Raw genomic sequence first — 12,500 nt, forward strand, 5'->3', positions numbered from 1 at the left:
ATTATTGGACAATTAGTGAACATTTCCAAAAGTACTAACCAGGCCTATTAGATAATTACTGAAAAAATCCAAAAGTACTTACCTGGCCCAAACCTGCTTACATTCTGAGATCGGGCATTGAGTCTTTTCTTTTTTTTTTTTCTTTTTTTTTGCAAGATTATTGGACAATTAGTGAAAATTTCCTAAAGTACTAACCAGGCCTATTAGATAATTACTGAAAAAATCCAAAAGTACTAACCTGGCCAAAACCTGCTTAGATTTGGAGATCAGTTGAGATCGGGCATAGCCAGGATGGTATGGCCATACGCGAAGGAGGCTGCAAAGAGAGGGCTATTTAAAGATCAGCCAATATAATCACCAGTGCTTTATATAAGTAGGGAAGGAAACCCAAAAGCTTATAGCACCTGGTATTCCCAGGCGGTCTCCCATCCAAGTACTAACCAGGCCCAAACCTGCTTAGCTTCCGAGATCAGACAAGATCAGGCATATCCAGGTTGGTATGGCCATAAGCGAAGGAGGCTGCAAAGAGAGGGCTATTTAAAGATCAGCCACTATAATCTCCAGTGCTTTATATAAGTAGGGAAGGAAACCCAAAAGCTTACAGCACCTGGTATTCCCAAAAATACTAACCAGGCCTATTAGATAATTACTGAAAAAATCCAAAAGTACTAACCTGGCCCAAAGCTGCTTACATTCTGAGATCGGGCATTGACTTTTTTTTTTTTTTTTGCAAGATTATTGGACAATTAGTGAACATTTCCAAAAGTACTAACCAGGCCTATTAGATAATTACTGAAAGATCAATCTTTCAGTAAGAAAATCTTTTTTTTGCAAGATTATTGGACAATTAGTGAACATTTCCAAAAGTACTAACCAGGCCTATTAGATAATTACTGAAAAAATCCAAAAGTACTTACCTGGCCCAAACCTGCTTACATTCTGAGATCGGGCATTGACTCTTTTTTTTTTTTTGCAAGATTATTGGACAATTAGTGAAAATTTCCAAAAGTACTAACCAGGCCTATTAGATAATTACTGAAAAAATCCAAAAGTACTAACCTGGCCCAAACCTGCTTACATTCTGAGATCGGGCATTGAGTCTTTTTTATTTATTTATTTTTTTTTTTGCAAGATTATTGGACAATTAGTGAAAATTTCCAAAAGTACTAACCAGGCCTATTAGATAATTACTGAAAAAATCCAAAAGTACTAACCTGGCCCAAAACTGCTTACATTCTGAGATCCGGCATTGACTCTTTTTTTTTTTTTTTTTTTTTGCAAGATTATTGGACAATTAGTGAACATTTCCAAAAGTACTAACCAGGCCTATTAGATAATTACTGAAAAAATCCAAAATTACTAACCTGGCCCAAACCTGCTTAGATTTGGAGATCAGTTGAGATCGGGCATAGCCAGGATGGTATGGCCATAAGCGAAGGAGGCTGCAAAGAGAGGGCTATTTAAAGATCAGCCACTATAATCGCCAGTGCTTTATATAAGAAGGGAAGGAAACCCAAAAGCTTACAGCACCTGGTATTCCCAGGCGGTCTCCCATCCAAGTACTAACCAGGCCCAAACCTGCTTAGCTTCCGAGATCAGACGAGATCGGGCATAGCCAGGTTGGTATGGCCGTAAGCAAAGGAGGCTGCAAAGAGAGGGCTATTTAAAGATCAGCCACTATAATCGCCAGTGCATTATATAAGTAGGGAAGGAAACCCAAAAGCTTACAGCACCTGGTATTCCCAAAAGTACTAACCAGGCCTATTAGATAATTACTGAAAAAATCCAAAAGTACTAACCTGGCCCAAACCTGCTTACATTCTGAGGTCGGGCATTGACTCTTTTTTGTTTTTTTACAAGATTATTAGACAATTAGTGAATTTTTCCAAAAGTACTAACCAGGCCTATTAGATAATTACTGAAAAAATCCAAAAGTACTAACCTGGCCCAAACCTGCTTACATTCTGAGATCGGGCATTGACTCTTTTTTTTTTTTTTTTGCAAGATGATTGGACAATTAGTGACAATTTCCAAAAGTACTAACCAGCCCTATTAGATAATTACTGAAAAAATCCAAAAGTACTAACCTGGCCCAAACCTGCTTACATTCTGAGATCGAGCATTGACTCTTTTTTTTTTTTTTTTGCAAGATTATTGGACAATTAGTGAACATTTCCAAAAGTACTAACCAGGCCTATTAGATAATTACTGAAAAAATCCAAAAGTACTTACCTGGCCCAAACCTGCTTACATTCTGAGATCGGCATTGACTCTTTTTTATTTTTTTACAAGATTATTAGACAATAAGTGAATTTTTCCAAAAGTACTAACCATGCCTATTAGATAATTACTGAAAAAATCCAAAAGTACTTACCTGGCCCAAACCTGCTTACATTCTGAGATCGGCATTGACTTTTTTTTTTTTTGCAAGATTATTGGACAATTAGTGAAAATTTCCAAAAGTACTAACCAGGCCTATTAGATAATTACTGAAAAAATCCAAAAGTACTAACCTGGCCCAAACCTGCTTACATTCTGAGATCGGGCATTGACTCTTTTTTTTTTTTTTTTTTTTGCAATATTATTGGACAATTAGTGAACATTTCCAAAAGTTCTAACCAGGCCTATTAGATAATTACTGAAAAAATCCAAAAGTACTAACCTGGCCCAAACCTGCTTACATTCTGAGATCGGGCATTGACTCTTTTTTGTTTTTTTACAAGATTATTAGACAATAAGTGAATTTTTCCAAAAGTACTAACCATGCCTATTAGATATTTACTGAAAAAATCCAAAAGTACTAACCTGGCCCAAACCTGCTTACATTCTGAGATCGGGCATTGACTCTTTTTTGTTTTTTTACAAGATTATTAGACAATAAGTGAATTTTTCCAAAAGTACTAACCATGCCTATTAGATATTTACTGAAAAAATCCAAAAGTACTAACCTGGCCCAAACCTGCTTACATTCTGAGATCGGGCATTGACTCTTTTTTTTTTTTTTGCAAGATTATTGGACAATTAGTGACAATTTCCAAAAGTACTAACCAGCCCTATTAGATAATTACTGAAAAAATCCAAAAGTACTAACCTGGCCCAAACCTGCTTACATTCTGAGATCGAGCATTGACTCTTTTTTTTTTTTTGTTGCAAGATTATTGGACAATTAGTGAACATTTCCAAAAGTACTAACCAGGCCTATTAGATAATTACTGAAAAAATCCAAAAGTACTAACCTGGCCCAAACCTGCTTACATTCTGAAATCGGGCATGGACTCTTTTTTTTTTTTTTTTTTTGCAAGATTATTGGACAATTAGTGAAAATTTCCAAAAGTACTAACCAGGCCTATTAGATAATTACTGAAAAATCCAAAAGTACTAACCTGGCCCAAACCTGCTTAGATTTGGAGATCAGTTGAGATCGGGCATAGCCAGGATGGTATGGCCATAAGCGAAGGAGGCTGCAAAGAGAGGGCTATTTAAAGATCAGCCACTATAATCACCAGTGCTTTATATAAGTAGGGAAGGAAACCCAAAAGCTTACAGCACCTGGTATTCCCAAAAATACTAACCAGGTCTATTAGATAATTACTTAAAAAATCCAAAAGTACTAACCTGGCCCAAACCTGCTTACATTCTGAGATCGGGCATTGACTTTTTTTTTTTTTTTTGCAAGATTATTGGACAATTAGTGAAAATTTCCTAAAGTACTAACCAGGCCTATTAGATAATTACTGAAAAAATCCAAAAGTACTAACCTGGCCCAAACCTGCTTAGATTTGGAGATCAGTTGAGATCGGGCATAGCCAGGATGGTATGGCCATAAGCGAAGGAGGCTGCAAAGAGAGGGCTATTTAAAGATCAGCCACTATAATCGCCAGTGCATTATATAAGTAGGGAAGGAAACCCAAAAGCTTACAGCACCTGGTATTCCCAGGCGGTCTCCCATCCAAGTACTAACCAGGCCCAAACCTGCTTAGCTTCCGAGATCAGACGAGATCGGGCATAGCCAGGTTGGTATGGCCGTAAGCGAACGAGGCTGCAAAGAGAGGGCTATTTAAAGATCAGCCACTATAATCGCCAGTGCATTATATAAGTAGGGAAGGAAACCCAAAAGCTTACAGCACCTGGTATTCCCAAAAGTACTAACCAGGCCTATTAGATAATTACTGAAAAAATCCAAAAGTACTAACCTGGCCCAAACCTGCTTACATTCTGAGATCGGGCATTGACTCTTTTTTTTTTTTTTTTTTTTGCAAGATTATTGGACAATTAGTGAAAATTTCCAAAAGTACTAAACAGGCCTATTAGATAATTACTGAAAAAATCCAAAAGTACTAACCTGGCCCAAACCGGCTTACATTCTGAGATCGGGCATTGACTCTTTTTTTTTTTTTTTTGCAAGATTATTGGACAATTAGTGAAAATTTCCAAAAGTACTAAACAGGCCTATTAGATAATTACTGAAAAATCCAAAAGTACTAACCTGGCCCAAAACTGCTTACATTCTGAGATCGGGCATTGACTCTTTTTTTTTTTTTTACAAGATTATTAGACAATTAGTGAATGTTTCCAAAATTACTAACCAGGCCTATTAGATAATTACTGAAAAATCCAAAAGTACTAACCTGGCCCAAACCTGCTTAGATTTGGAGATCACTTGAGATCGGGCATAGCCAGGATGGTATGGCCATAAGCTAAGGAGGCTGCAAAGAGAGGGCTATTTAAAGATCAGCCACTATATTCGCCAGTGCTTTATATAAGTAGGGAAGGAAACCCAAAAGCTTACAGCACCTGGTATTCCCAAAAGTACTAACCAGGCCTATTAGATAATTACTGAAAAAATCCAAAAGTACTAACCTGGCCCAAACCTGCTTACATTCTGAGATCGGGCATTGACTTTTTTTTTTTCTTTTTTTTTTGCAAGATTATTGGACAATTAGTGAAAATTTCCTAAAGTACTAACCAGGCCTATTAGATAGTTACTGAAAAAATCCAAAAGTACTAACCTGGCCCAAAACTGCTTACATTCTGGGATCGGGCATTGACTCTTTTTTTTTTTTTTACAAGATTATTAGACAATTAGTGAATTTTTCCAAAAGTACTAACCTGGCCCAAACCTGCTAACATTCTGAGATCGGGCATTGACTCTTTTTTTTTTTTTTTTACAAGATTATTAGACAATTAGTGAATTTTTCCAAAAGTACTAACCAGGCCTATTAGATAATTACTGAAAAAAATCCAAAAGTACTAACCTGGCCCAAACCTGCTAACATTCTGAGATCGGGCATTGACTCTTTTTTTTTTTTTTTTTTTTTTTTTTACAAGATTATTAGACAATTAGTGAATTTTTCCAAAAGTACTAATCAGGCCTATTAGATAATTACTGAAAAAATCCAAAAGTACTTACCTGGCCCAAACCTGCTTACATTCTAAGATCGGGCATTGACTCTTTTTTTTTTGCAAGATTATTGGACAATTAGTGAAAAATTCCAGAAGTACTAACCAGGCCTATTAGATAATTACTGAAAAATCCAAAAGTACTAACCTGGCCCAAACCTGCTTAGATTTGGAGATCAGTTGAGATCGGGCATAGCCAGGATGGTATGGCCATAAGCGAAGAAGGCTGCAAAGAGAGGGCTATTTAAAGATCAGCCACTATAATCGCCAGTGCTTTATATAAGTAGGGAAGGAAACCCAAAAGCTTACAGCACCTGGTATTCCCAAAAGTACTAACCAGGCCTATTAGATAATTACTGAAAAAATCCAAAAGTACTAACCTGGCCCAAACCTGCTTAGATTTGGAGATCAGTTGAGATCGGGCATAGCCAGGATGTTATGGCCATAAGCGAAGAAGGCTGCAAAAAGAGGGCTATTTAAAGATCAGCCACTATAATCGCCAGTGCTTTATATAGGTAGGGAAGGAAACCCAAAATCTGACAGCACCTGGTATTCCCAGGCGGTCTCCCATCCAAGTACTAACCAGGCCCAAACCTGCTTAGCTTCCGAGATCAGACGAGATCGGGCATAGCCAGGTTGGTATGGCTGTAAGCGAAGGAGGCTGCAAAGAGAGGGCTATTTAAAGATCGGCCACTATAATCGCCAGTGCATTATATAAGTAGGGAAGGAAACCCAAAAGCTTACAGCACCTGGTATTCCCAAAAGTACTAACCAGGCCTATTAGATAATTACTGAAAAAATCCAAAAGTACTAACCTGGCCCAAACCTGCTTACATTCTGAGATCGGGCATTGACTTTTTCTTTTTTTTTTGCAAGATTATTGGACAATTAGTGAAAATTTCCTAAAGTACTAACCAGGCCTATTAGATAATTACTGAAAAAATCCAAAAGTACTAACCTGGCCCAAACCTGCTTACATTCTGAGATCGGGCATTGACTCTTTTTTTTTTTTTTTGCAAGATTATTGGACAATTAGTGAACATTTCCAAAAGTGCTAACCAGGCCTATTAGATAATTACTGAAAAAATTCAAAAGTACTAACCTGGCCCAAACCCGCTTACATTCTGAGATCGGGCATTGACTTTTTTTTTTGCAAGATTATTGGACAATTAGTGAAAATTTCCTAAAGTACTAACCAGGCCTATTAGATAATTACTGAAAAAATCCAAAAGTACTTACCTGGCCAGAACCTGCTTACATTCTGAGATCGGGCATTGACTCTTTTTTTTTTTTTTTTTACAAGATAATTAGACAATTAGTGAATTTTTCCAAAAGTACTAACCAGGCCTATTAGATAATTACTGAAAAATCCAAAAGTACTAACCTGGCCCAAAACTGCTTACATTCTGAGATCGGGCATTGACTCTTTTTTTTTTTTTTTACAAGATTATTAGACAATTAGTGAATGATTCCAAAATTACTAACCAGGCCTATTAGATAATTACTGAAAAATCTAAAAGTACTAACCTGGCCCAAACCTGCTTAGATTTGGAGATCACTTGAGATCGGGAATAGCCAGGATGGTATGGCCATAAGCTAAGGAGGCTGCAAAGAGAGGGCTATTTAAAGATCAGCCAATATATTCGCCAGTGCTTTATATAAGTAGGGAAGGAAACCCAAAAGCTTACAGCACCTGGTATTCCCAAAAGTACTAACCAGGCCTATTAGATAATTACTGAAAAAATCCAAAAGTACTAACCTGGCCCAAACCTGCTTACATTCTGAGATCGGGCATTGACTTTTTTTTTTTTTTTTTTTGCAAGATTATTGGACAATTAGTGAAAATTTCCTAAAGTACTAACCAGGCCTATTAGATAATTACTGACAAAATCCAAAAGTACTAACCTGGCCCAAACCTGCTTACATTCTGAGATCGGGCATTGACTCTTTTTTTTTTTTTTTTTACAAGATAATTAGACAATTAGTGAATTTTTCCAAAAGTACTAACCAGGCCTATTAGATAATTACTGAAAAATCCAAAAGTACTAACCTGGCCCAAAACTGCTTACATTCTGAGATCGGGCATTGACTCTTTTTTTTTTTTTTTTTGCAAGATTATTGGACAATTAGTGAACATTTCCAAAAGTACTAACCTGGCCCAAACCTGCTTACATTCTGAGATCGGGCATTGACTCTTTTTTTTTTTTTTTTTGCAAGATTATTGGACAATTAGTGAACATTTCCAAAAGTACTAACCAGGCCTATTAGATAATTACTGAAAAAATCCAAAAGTACTAACCTGGCCCAAACCTGCTTACATTCTGAGATCGGGCATTGACTCTTTTTTTTTTTTTTTTTGCAAGATTATTGGACAATTAGTGAAAATTTCCTAAAGTACTAACCAGGCCTATTAGATAATTACTGAAAAAATCCAAAAGTACTTACCTGGCCCAAACCTGCTTACATTCTAAGATCGGGCATTGACTCTTTTTTTTTTGCAAGATTATTGGACAATTAGTGAAAAATTCCAGAAGTACTAACCAGGCCTATTAGATAATTACTGAAAAATCCAAAAGTACTAACCTGGCCCAAACCTGCTTAGATTTGGAGATCAGTTGAGATCGGGCATAGCCAGGATGGTATGGCCATAAGCGAAGAAGGCTGCAAAGAGAGGGCTATTTAAAGATCAGCCACTATAATCGCCAGTGCTTTATATAAGTAGGGAAGGAAACCCAAAAGCTTACAGCACCTGGTATTCCCAAAAGTACTAACCAGGCCTATTAGATAATTACTGAAAAAATCCAAAAGTACTAACCTGGCCCAAACCTGCTTAGATTTGGAGATCAGTTGAGATCGGGCATAGCCAGGATGTTATGGCCATAAGCGAAGAAGGCTGCAAAAAGAGGGCTATTTAAAGATCAGCCACTATAATCGCCAGTGCTTTATATAGGTAGGGAAGGAAACCCAAAATCTGACAGCACCTGGTATTCCCAGGCGGTCTCCCATCCAAGTACTAACCAGGCCCAAACCTGCTTAGCTTCCGAGATCAGACGAGATCGGGCATAGCCAGGTTGGTATGGCTGTAAGCGAAGGAGGCTGCAAAGAGAGGGCTATTTAAAGATCGGCCACTATAATCGCCAGTGCATTATATAAGTAGGGAAGGAAACCCAAAAGCTTACAGCACCTGGTATTCCCAAAAGTACTAACCAGGCCTATTAGATAATTACTGAAAAAATCCAAAAGTACTAACCTGGCCCAAACCTGCTTACATTCTGAGATCGGGCATTGACTTTTTCTTTTTTTTTTGCAAGATTATTGGACAATTAGTGAAAATTTCCTAAAGTACTAACCAGGCCTATTAGATAATTACTGAAAAAATCCAAAAGTACTAACCTGGCCCAAACCTGCTTACATTCTGAGATCGGGCATTGACTCTTTTTTTTTTTTTTTGCAAGATTATTGGACAATTAGTGAACATTTCCAAAAGTGCTAACCAGGCCTATTAGATAATTACTGAAAAAATTCAAAAGTACTAACCTGGCCCAAACCCGCTTACATTCTGAGATCGGGCATTGACTTTTTTTTTTGCAAGATTATTGGACAATTAGTGAAAATTTCCTAAAGTACTAACCAGGCCTATTAGATAATTACTGAAAAAATCCAAAAGTACTTACCTGGCCAGAACCTGCTTACATTCTGAGATCGGGCATTGACTCTTTTTTTTTTTTTTTTTACAAGATAATTAGACAATTAGTGAATTTTTCCAAAAGTACTAACCAGGCCTATTAGATAATTACTGAAAAATCCAAAAGTACTAACCTGGCCCAAAACTGCTTACATTCTGAGATCGGGCATTGACTCTTTTTTTTTTTTTTTACAAGATTATTAGACAATTAGTGAATGATTCCAAAATTACTAACCAGGCCTATTAGATAATTACTGAAAAATCTAAAAGTACTAACCTGGCCCAAACCTGCTTAGATTTGGAGATCACTTGAGATCGGGAATAGCCAGGATGGTATGGCCATAAGCTAAGGAGGCTGCAAAGAGAGGGCTATTTAAAGATCAGCCAATATATTCGCCAGTGCTTTATATAAGTAGGGAAGGAAACCCAAAAGCTTACAGCACCTGGTATTCCCAAAAGTACTAACCAGGCCTATTAGATAATTACTGAAAAAATCCAAAAGTACTAACCTGGCCCAAACCTGCTTACATTCTGAGATCGGGCATTGACTTTTTTTTTTTTTTTTTTTGCAAGATTATTGGACAATTAGTGAAAATTTCCTAAAGTACTAACCAGGCCTATTAGATAATTACTGACAAAATCCAAAAGTACTAACCTGGCCCAAACCTGCTTACATTCTGAGATCGGGCATTGACTCTTTTTTTTTTTTTTTTTACAAGATAATTAGACAATTAGTGAATTTTTCCAAAAGTACTAACCAGGCCTATTAGATAATTACTGAAAAATCCAAAAGTACTAACCTGGCCCAAAACTGCTTACATTCTGAGATCGGGCATTGACTCTTTTTTTTTTTTTTTTTGCAAGATTATTGGACAATTAGTGAACATTTCCAAAAGTACTAACCTGGCCCAAACCTGCTTACATTCTGAGATCGGGCATTGACTCTTTTTTTTTTTTTTTTTGCAAGATTATTGGACAATTAGTGAACATTTCCAAAAGTACTAACCAGGCCTATTAGATAATTACTGAAAAAATCCAAAAGTACTAACCTGGCCCAAACCTGCTTACATTCTGAGATCGGGCATTGACTCTTTTTTTTTTTTTTTTTGCAAGATTATTGGACAATTAGTGAAAATTTCCTAAAGTACTAACCAGGCCTATTAGATAATTACTGAAAAAATCCAAAAGTACTAACCTGGCCCAAACCTGCTTACATTCTGAGATCGGGCATTGACTCTTTTTTTTTTTTTGCAAGATTATTGGACAATTAGTGAAAATTTCCAAAAGTACTAACCAGGCCTATTAGATAATTACTGAAAAAATCCAAAAGTACTAACCTGGCCCAAACCTGCTTACATTCTGAGATCGGGCATTGACTCTTTTTTTTTTTTTTTTTTTGCAAGATTATTGGACAATTAGTGAACATTTCCAAAAGTACTAACCAGGCCTATTAGATCATTACTGAAAAAATCCAAAAGTACTTACCTGGCCCAAACCTGCTTACATTCTGAGATCGGGCATTGACTCTTTTTTTTTTTTTTACAAGATTATTAGACAATTAGTGAATGTTTCCAAAATTACTAACCAGGCCTATTAGATAATTACTGAAAAATCCAAAAGTACTAACCTGGCCCAAACCTGCTTAGATTTGGAGATCACTTGAGATCGGGCATAGCCAGGATGGTATGGCCATAAGCTAAGGAGGCTGCAAAGAGAGGGCTATTTAAAGATCAGCCACTATATTCGCCAGTGCTTTATATAAGTAGGGAAGGAAACCCAAAAGCTTACAGCACCTGGTATTCCCAAAAGTACTAACCACGCCTATTAGATAATTACTGAAAAAATCCAAAAGTACTAACCTGGCCCAAACCTGCTTACATTCTGAGATCGGGCATTGACTTTTTTTTTTTTTTTTTTGCAAGATTATTGGACAATTAGTGAAAATTTCCTAAAGTACTAACCAGGCCTATTAGATAATTACTGAAAAAATCCAAAAGTACTAACCTGGCCCAAACCTGCTTACATTCTGAGATCGGGCATTGACTCTTTTTTTTTTTTTTTTTTGCAAGATTATTGGACAATTATTGAAAATTTCCAAAAGTACTAACCAGGCCTATTAGATAATTACTGAAAAAATCCAAAAGTACTAACCTGGCCCAAACCTGCTTACATTCTGAGATCGGGCATTGACTTTTTTTTTTTTTTTTTTGCACGATTATTGGACAATTAGTGAACATTTCCAAAAGTACTAACCAGGCCTATTAGATAATTACTGAAAAAATCCAAAAGTACTTACCTGGCCCAAACCTGCTTACATTCTGAGATCGGGCATTGACTCTTTTTTTTTTTTGCAAGATTATTGGACAATTAGTGAAAATTTCCAAAAGTACTAACCAGGCCTATTAGATAATTACTGAAAAAATCCAAAAGTACTAACCTAGCCCAAACCCGCTTACATTCTGAGATCGGGCATTGACTTTTTTTTTTTTTTTTTTGCAAGATTATTGGACAATTAGTGAAAATTTCCTAAAGTACTAACCAGGCCTATTAGATAATTACTGAAAAAATCCAAAAGTACTTACCTGGCCAGAACCTGCTTACATTCTGAGATCGGGCATTGACTTTTTTTTTTTTTTTTGCAAGATTATTGGACAATTAGTGAAAATTTCCTAAAGTACTAACCAGGCCTATTAGATAATTACTGAAAAAATCCAAAAGTACTAACCTGGCCCAAACCTGCTTACATTCTGAGATCGGGCATTGACTCTTTTTTTTTTTTTTTTTACAAGATAATTAGACAATTAGTGAATTTTTCCAAAAGTACTAACCAGGCCTATTAGATAATTACTGAAAAATCCAAAAGTACTAACCTGGCCCAAAACTGCTTATATTCTGAGATCGGGCATTGACTCTTTTTTTTTTTTTTTTACAAGATTATTAGACAATTAGTGAATGTTTCCAAAATTACTAACCAGGCCTATTAGATAATTACTGAAAAATCCAAAAGTACTAACCTGGCCCAAACCTGCTTAGATTTGGAGATCACTTGAGATCGGGCATAGCCAGGATGGTATGGCCATAAGCTAAGGAGGCTGCAAAGAGAGGGTTATTTAAAGATCAGCCACTATATTCGCCAGTGCTTTATATAAGTAGGGAAGGAAACCCAAAAGCTTACAGCACCTGTTATTCCCAAAAGTACTAACCAGGCCTATTAGATAATTACTGAAAAAATCCAAAAGTACTAACCTGGCCCAAACCTGCTTACATTCTGAGACCAGGGATTGACTTGTTTTTTTTTTTTTTTTTTTGCAAGATTATTGGACAATTAGTGAAAATTTCCTAAAGTACTAACCAGGCCTATTAGATAATTACTGAAAAAATCCAAAAGTACTAACCTGGCCCAAACCTGCTTAGA

The 12,500-nt window shown here is 36.4% G+C and overlaps 5 non-coding genes across 5 annotated transcripts; all 5 read right to left on the bottom strand.

Annotated features, from left to right (window-relative positions):
* Positions 1-392: 392 nt before the first annotated feature.
* On the bottom strand, positions 393-511 carry LOC132150198 (5S ribosomal RNA). Its single transcript, XR_009435439.1, has one exon. It is a non-coding gene; the product is annotated as a 5S ribosomal RNA (ribosomal RNA).
* A 1,007-nt stretch (positions 512-1,518) lies between these two features.
* On the bottom strand, positions 1,519-1,637 carry LOC132150027 (5S ribosomal RNA). Its single transcript, XR_009435277.1, has one exon. It is a non-coding gene; the product is annotated as a 5S ribosomal RNA (ribosomal RNA).
* A 2,275-nt stretch (positions 1,638-3,912) lies between these two features.
* LOC132150038 (5S ribosomal RNA) lies at positions 3,913-4,031 on the bottom strand. Its single transcript, XR_009435288.1, has one exon. It is a non-coding gene; the product is annotated as a 5S ribosomal RNA (ribosomal RNA).
* A 1,903-nt stretch (positions 4,032-5,934) lies between these two features.
* LOC132150283 (5S ribosomal RNA) lies at positions 5,935-6,053 on the bottom strand. Its single transcript, XR_009435520.1, has one exon. It is a non-coding gene; the product is annotated as a 5S ribosomal RNA (ribosomal RNA).
* A 2,316-nt stretch (positions 6,054-8,369) lies between these two features.
* Positions 8,370-8,488, bottom strand: LOC132150285 (5S ribosomal RNA). The gene has a single exon (XR_009435522.1). It is a non-coding gene; the product is annotated as a 5S ribosomal RNA (ribosomal RNA).
* Positions 8,489-12,500: the final 4,012 nt, after the last annotated feature.

The sequence above is a fragment of the Carassius carassius genome, chromosome 9, assembly GCF_963082965.1.
Source record: "Carassius carassius chromosome 9, fCarCar2.1, whole genome shotgun sequence".
Lineage (NCBI taxonomy): Eukaryota > Metazoa > Chordata > Actinopteri > Cypriniformes > Cyprinidae > Carassius > Carassius carassius.